This window comes from Drosophila bipectinata, chromosome 2R (assembly GCF_030179905.1).
Source record: "Drosophila bipectinata strain 14024-0381.07 chromosome 2R, DbipHiC1v2, whole genome shotgun sequence".
Classification (NCBI taxonomy): domain Eukaryota; kingdom Metazoa; phylum Arthropoda; class Insecta; order Diptera; family Drosophilidae; genus Drosophila; species Drosophila bipectinata.
The window spans coordinates 18368408-18375306 of NC_091737.1; positions in this window are offsets into that span (position 1 = coordinate 18368408).

A 6899-nucleotide genomic window follows, 5' to 3' on the forward strand; every position below is an offset into this window, starting at 1 on the left:
TGGCGGCAACTGCACATTAGTCGCATATCTGTTGAAATTCACGGCAATTAGTTGCAAAAAGCCGAGGCAGTTGTGGAAATCAGCTATCAGGCCAGTTAATTATGGGCCACTAAAATCAGCTCAATTATTGCAGGATGAGCGGATATGGTTTACTGACCATTTGTTTCCCGGTTGATCTGTTTTGGATATCCAGCTACTCGTCTAGCTTATCCTTTTTTTTTTTTAAGAATTATTCCTTGATTTTACATCATTAATCTTTATGAATTCAAAAGCTCTTCGAGTGTCTTAAGTGCTGGCAGTTAAACTGTGTCACAGATAACTTATTATCCTTCTCAGTCCTTCCATTGTCTCCCACTCCCACTCCCAGTCGCAGTCCCCCAGTGTCTGACAGAGTCCTTTCTTCCCGGCAATTGCATTTTGTGTCGCTACAACGGCTCATTGCAGGCATTTTTGCGCAAATCCTTGTGATTGCAATGAATAATATTTTTAATGCAAATAACCGGAGGACAATGGAGGGGATTTTGGCGACGGGGCGGCATGACAGCCGGCGAGCATAGCAATGGGAAGGACGACAACTGTGAAAGGACTTTTTCGCGCTGAGGGGCTGAGCCAAGCACAGCCATCCCCCCCATCATCGTCTTGTGGCACATTTCATTCATTTTCTTTTCAATTTCAATTCTCGTCAAGATTGCAGTTCTACCAGGGGGATGTTCATCGCTTTATTACCCTTTCTCCGCGCCATCATAGCTAAGAGTCCTTGCATCGTCCGGTAATGAAATTTTGCTCATTGTTTCCCAGCTCGGCACCAGTAATTTGCCAAGGAAATGTTCTGGGATAGACATTCAATGGCAGTGCCTTAAATTAATAAATTGAAATGATAGATCCAGCAGGATACTGTTTCAATTTAAATATCTTTGGAGGAGGACCCTTCTGCATGTTATCGCAAAGAAGCATCTTTTATGTTCATCGGCTTGTCGGAATTGTCAGTATTGTCGGCATCACTGTCATTATTCGAGCATCTGATATTCATTACACTTGCAACTTGCAACATAAGAAGATTGGGCGCCAAAAAGGGGGCTCTGGGAGGGGGAGTGCGGTGCACTTTATTATTATTCATGGCAAGTAATTTGTTATCTGTGCTCAGTGCCCCGGCATTGTTTTGCCTTTTTGGGAATTTAATGGAATTGCACTTCAGCATGTGTCGCATCCTGTGCGATATTTGGGTCAGATCCTTCCGCACACCCCCCCACGCCACTTTTAATTAGAGACACGTATGTGTATTTTGTTTCCATTGCATTGACGACGTAACCTAATTTGGCGAGCATTTCACCTCCGACCCCCCCGGGCCAACCTCCATTCTAGTCTCTAATTTATGCAAAAATCGACCCTGACAGAGCAACTGGCCATATTTTAGCCATTCAAGCCATCCAAACAAACAAAATATATACCATAGCCATGTGTAATAACTGGCATATTGTATGCAAATACTATACTGAATAGATTTTTGCCACCAGCAAGGCCACCACCCACCAGGCACTCCAGCCACCCATCCACCACACGGTTCATTCAATTAGAAAGACAATAAGTTATAATGGAAATTATGGCTGATGCAGAGGGGGCCGGGCTGGGAACATTATCAAATATAATCAGGCTTAAAGGCTGCACAACTAACATTAATTGGGAATGAAATTGCGGGCCGGCAGGCTAAATTATTTGGTAAACGGCCCGAATATATTTCCCAGAGATTCCAGGGAAATGAAAATGAAATTTAGTTGGGAAGCGTTTACCGGAAAAATAAACGAAAAGGCAATTGGCAGTGGTCTCTTTAACCAGCAAATGTTTTTGATAAATGTATTCATTGTATTGGAAACAATGCAGCACACATAGTATTTAATTTATTGCGAATTATGGCTGCCACTTGCCTTCGATCCGATGGCCGACATTGCATTGTTTGGCCAACTTTTGAATCTCTAGCTCGGTAATCGAATGAAGCCGTCCTGCCAAGCGTTAACCAATAAAATTCCTCAAATGCACTTACCTTCCGGACCCACAAAATATGAAAGTAATTAAACAAGAATGCAATATGTCTACAAGGATGTATATATATGTATTTACGTATTTGTGGCCAAGGATAAGTAATGGCAAGGTTAGGGCACTGTGGTGGCGGAAACTAGGCCTGAAAGCCTCCTGGGACCTCGGCCAGGTTTAGTTTAATTGAATGTCAACCTGATAGGCACGCGGCAGCTGCTCCCCTTCCGCTACGCCCTCCCAAAACGATATATATATCCTGGGCCGATCTCCCCAGTGAAATATGTATATCGAACGGGAATGAATGGAAGCACTTGAATGAAATTTATGTAATACAAAGGCTGAATATTTTGTTACATTCCGTTAGGGCCAAGTGGCAATAAGAGGCAGTAGAGGGGCAGCTGGCCAAGGGCAGACATGCAAAGCATATGGGAAATATAATAAAGAACTATTCATTGCCGGAAGTACCTGGTATCGGGAGGGTATAATGGGCTGTGTGAGGCTGTGCAGGACTTACTCCTGCCAGAGTAATTCAGCTTCGATCAGACCTTCGCATCGCTATCATCTCTGGCCCATTCTCATCTGTGTGCTCATTTGCCAGGACTAAAGCAGCGACATGCGATACCAGCACGCTCCACGTCTCCCCCGGGACGAGGTCCGTGTGTGGCAGGTAACTGCAACAAATTTCATACTATTGAGTGGTTTTTGAGTGCATTTGAAATAAATGTTACCAATGAAGTTGCATACTTTATGTGGGCAAGCCTCGACCCCCCGCAAGTCCCCGGAGAGATAAAGCCCGGCCCTCGTATAAAATGGAATGAGTTTGAGTTAAGTGCAGCCCAGAGAATCCGAAAAACTAACTGACTGACTCACTGACTGACTGGATGACTGACTGACTGACTGAATGAGTGTTTCAATTTGTTTGATGGAAAACCAATTGTGGACAAGGACTCGTCCAGCTCCATCTCCACCTTCTTGAAACTCATTTAAATGCAAAAGCATCACAGTCATTAAAGGCAGTGTGGCATTTTGTCAATTTCCGATGCGGGTCGTGGCGATTGATTAAAGTTCTGGGTTTTAATTAAAACAAAAAAGCCATGAAAAAAGCCAGCAAATAGATGTCCGAATATCAAGTGGAATCTGCAGTTGCATTTTTTCCTATTTGGCCGGCACTGCGCGCGGCCCGGCCTGCATCGAATAAATCACAAAAGCGAGCTAAATGCCCAGAAAAAACCTTCTCCGGGCCAAGTTGGTGTGAAAACATTTTGCTGGCAACAAAATACAAAACAAAAAGCGACACTCTCAACCAAAACTGAACCAAGAAGCGACGGGCCGCAATCGAAAACAAAAACTACAAACCCGGCAAAAACCAGAAACCAGAAACCCGAACCGAACCGAAAACCAGAATCCGGGCTGCAAGCTATTCCTGCAAGCCCCCCTTTTTACCGCCGCCACTGGCATTCCCTTCTATAGCCCCTCCTGGAAATCCATCCATTTCGATGGAAACACTTTTGTGTGTTGATTGAAATGCCGTTTCATTTTTGATGTTTCGTCCTTTCTGCTGTTCTTATCCTATTTTTATTTATCGATTTCAGTCCTGCCCCCCGATCCCAATCCCAGTTCCACTTCCAGTTCCCGTCCTGGCCGGGGCCGGCCTGTTCTCTGTTTATAAATAAATATTTCAGTTTTAAAAATAAAACAAAAACGGGCAACAAAAAAAGTGAAAAATGAATATTTCCTTTTGTCTGCCACCTCTTTTTGTTTGTTAGTTTGGAAAATGAAAATTTCAGATAGCGAAGAGCCAAGAGCCCGGGGCGGGCAAATTGCTTTCGGGCTATACAGATTTGGATGACATGTCACGATTTAATTTTATTCGAAATCCCGATTTCGTATAATTGATGTGTTCTCTGATTTTTCACAGCCTGCCGCCAGTAAATGGCCTGAAACTGTGTAGACTGGGCTCTGCCGACACCTGGGATGTGTTTATTTAGGCTAAAATGTCACTGTCAGTGTCTATTTTGGGCTATTTCAATAGATGGCTATTTGTATGTGGTAGCTCCCACTGATCTTGAGCTTATCCCTGCCAGAGATGGCCCAAAAGCTCAATTAACTCGAGCTTCAAGGTGTCCTCCCCGCAGTGGTCCAGCTTAATTAAAGGCAATTATGCGCTTATCAAGCCCCGCCTCTCCCAAGGAGCCACTTGGAATGCCCGTACGATTGCTCCTATCACCCGGCCATAATTAAAATGTTTCTGTCCAGTGGCCGTGTCCAGTTGCACGTAAAAAAAGCCGCCCAACCACAATGCCAGAATAAGCACCGCCAAAGTGGGGCCAATTAAGAGAGTCTTTGCGAGATGTGGGGACGACAGCTAAGACACCAACTCAACTGGAACTGGAGGAGTGGACAACTGGACAACTCCGACTCCACCTGTGGCTGCTGTGGCACAAAAAGCATTAAATCAATTCCGTTGTCAGCTCGTTCAATTCCCGAATCGCAAAAAATAGATGCACTTGAAACAATTGAAGACTTCACAAAAGGTGTTCTAAACTCTACACAGTCTCCCTTCTATTTATTTCTTTCAGTGAGCTTTGTGGCATGCCTCACTGGCCACAGCTAGGTGCTTTGTCGGTGGACATTTCTTTCTCAATTCCAGCAATTTACGAAACGCCAAGAAATTTTTGCGATTCCGACCGACAATGAGAAACGCGTCGAGGTTACGCTCAATCAATCTCGCCCAGCGACAAGGGATTCTACGCTTTTGATACCCTGTAGCTGATATCCAGAAGAGTATACAGTATTTCTTAAAAAGCTATTCCAGGCATGGGCATTCTTGTTTTCCTTTGAAGGTTAGTTAGTAATGGGTATCATAGAGTCGTCCCTCTTGTCTGACATTTTCTTTTGGTGGGACATCTGGCCAAAGAGGAGACATACCTTAAAGCCCAGAACCAGGACCAGAAGGTGCCTGGATATTCACGTGCCTGGCGCATCGCTTATGGCCTCATTTAGCTGACCATGATTTATTCATGATAATTACTTTATTTGCTTTAATTAAGTGTTGACTTCTTCTGGGGCATATCAAGTTGAAAGTTGTTAAAAAATCTTAATAAAAATTGATGTCCTAATGAGTAGTAATATTTTAGGACTTGATCATTTATTATTTAATACCCCAATTATATAAAAGACGACTTCAAAATCGTTCAAATTTAAGTCTTGAATATATACTTTAGTTTCCATCACTTGGGATCCATCCCCTGGCTCTATTTCCAGTCTCTACTTCATTAGTGATTAGCTTCTTTATTGCCAGGGCTCTGGTTACCAACTCCAGGGAATTTCTCCGTGGCTCCCCTTCCCTTTTTCAGTCACTCCAGCCACTTCAGTGCTCATCTCCGCGCTCATTTCCGCCTTCGCTAATTCGCCAAAGAAAGTAATTAGGGGAACTAACTTCTTTTGGCTGCAGTTCCGATTTGATTTTCCGCCAAGGCAACGCGGACGTGGACGTGGCACATCATTCACAATTTTCGCACATCATTCGGATTGACTTGACGGAGTATCATCTAATTAGTATACCATTAGAGCCCCGATTCCTCCTTTTAGTGCGGAATCACCTGGATCCCATTGTCTTGGCAGCTTTGACTGCAGCAGCCCCCATCCTCTGTCCGTCTGTCCGCCTGTCTAATTAAAACTCGTTTAACAACAATTTCAATTGCGTTCCCGAGAACCTGTTGCCAAGACTCCCTGCTGAAATAATCCCCACCCGATTCCCTACTGGTTTTCGTTCTCTGTCCATTTTTTTTTTACCCATGCAGCGTAACAAGGTTTCCATTTCCATTTCTTCCTTTCGCTGCTGCTTTTTGCTGATTGTGTAATTTTAATGTAATTCGCTTTTATTGTTTTTTATTCGTCTCCGACTCGAGTCCCTCACTGTCGTCTGTGTGTCTGACATTAATTGCAGTAAAAAACGGGGGGGGAATGGGGCCCGGAGATGTTGAAACACAATAAATTATAATCGCAAAAGTTTTCCTTTTTTCGCGCTGCAGCCTTTATTGGTTCAATTTGGCGAAAAGCGAAACTACAATGAAGGGGAGCTGGCCAGGCACTAAGCACCTACAGCCCATAAATCAAATAAATCGGTTTAATGCCCAATGCCTCCCATCTCCAGGCCCAAGCCCAACCCACTATGTAGTATTCCCATCCACCAGCAAGCAATTAAAGTTTTTCAAGGGCCATCCGCAACTGCAATTATGATTCAAGCAGGACGAGAGCACTGGCCAAAGACAAAAGGTAATTGAGGCCGTTCCGAGAGTCCTGATTCCGGCCGTAGCCACCGGAGCAGCCGGATACAGACCCTTCTGGCGTCTCGCACAAATCTACATTACCATGATAATTTATGGTGTCGGTACGGGGCGGGGATCAAGCTGGGCTGCCACAGGCATGGTAAGTGCCCTAGTCCAGACGTCGAGACCCACAACCTGCCAGCCCCCCAACTCGACTCACTTGCCTCGTTTGAATCGACAAAAAATGGGAAAAATCATTTGTGTTTGAACTTGAATTTCTGTGTGCTTTGTTGGGGGAGAATAAAATCAAAAAGGACATCAGCATACATGTTCTACTTTCGCTATAGAACAGGACTTGTACTGATACTACTCTGGGGAGTTAAATATTTTAAATAATCGCCTCAGTCGGAAAAAGCATTAAAAAGGAAGAGCATACAGAGGGAAAAGCCAAAGGCGACGACACTGAAGAATCCAAGAGAAAATACTAGGTAAAAACGGTACAAAAAACAGGAAAATTGGCAGGAAAAATAAAACAACAACCGACAGACAAACACGAGCCAGAGCACGAAGCAAACGTGGAGTTCATCAAAAAGGGAT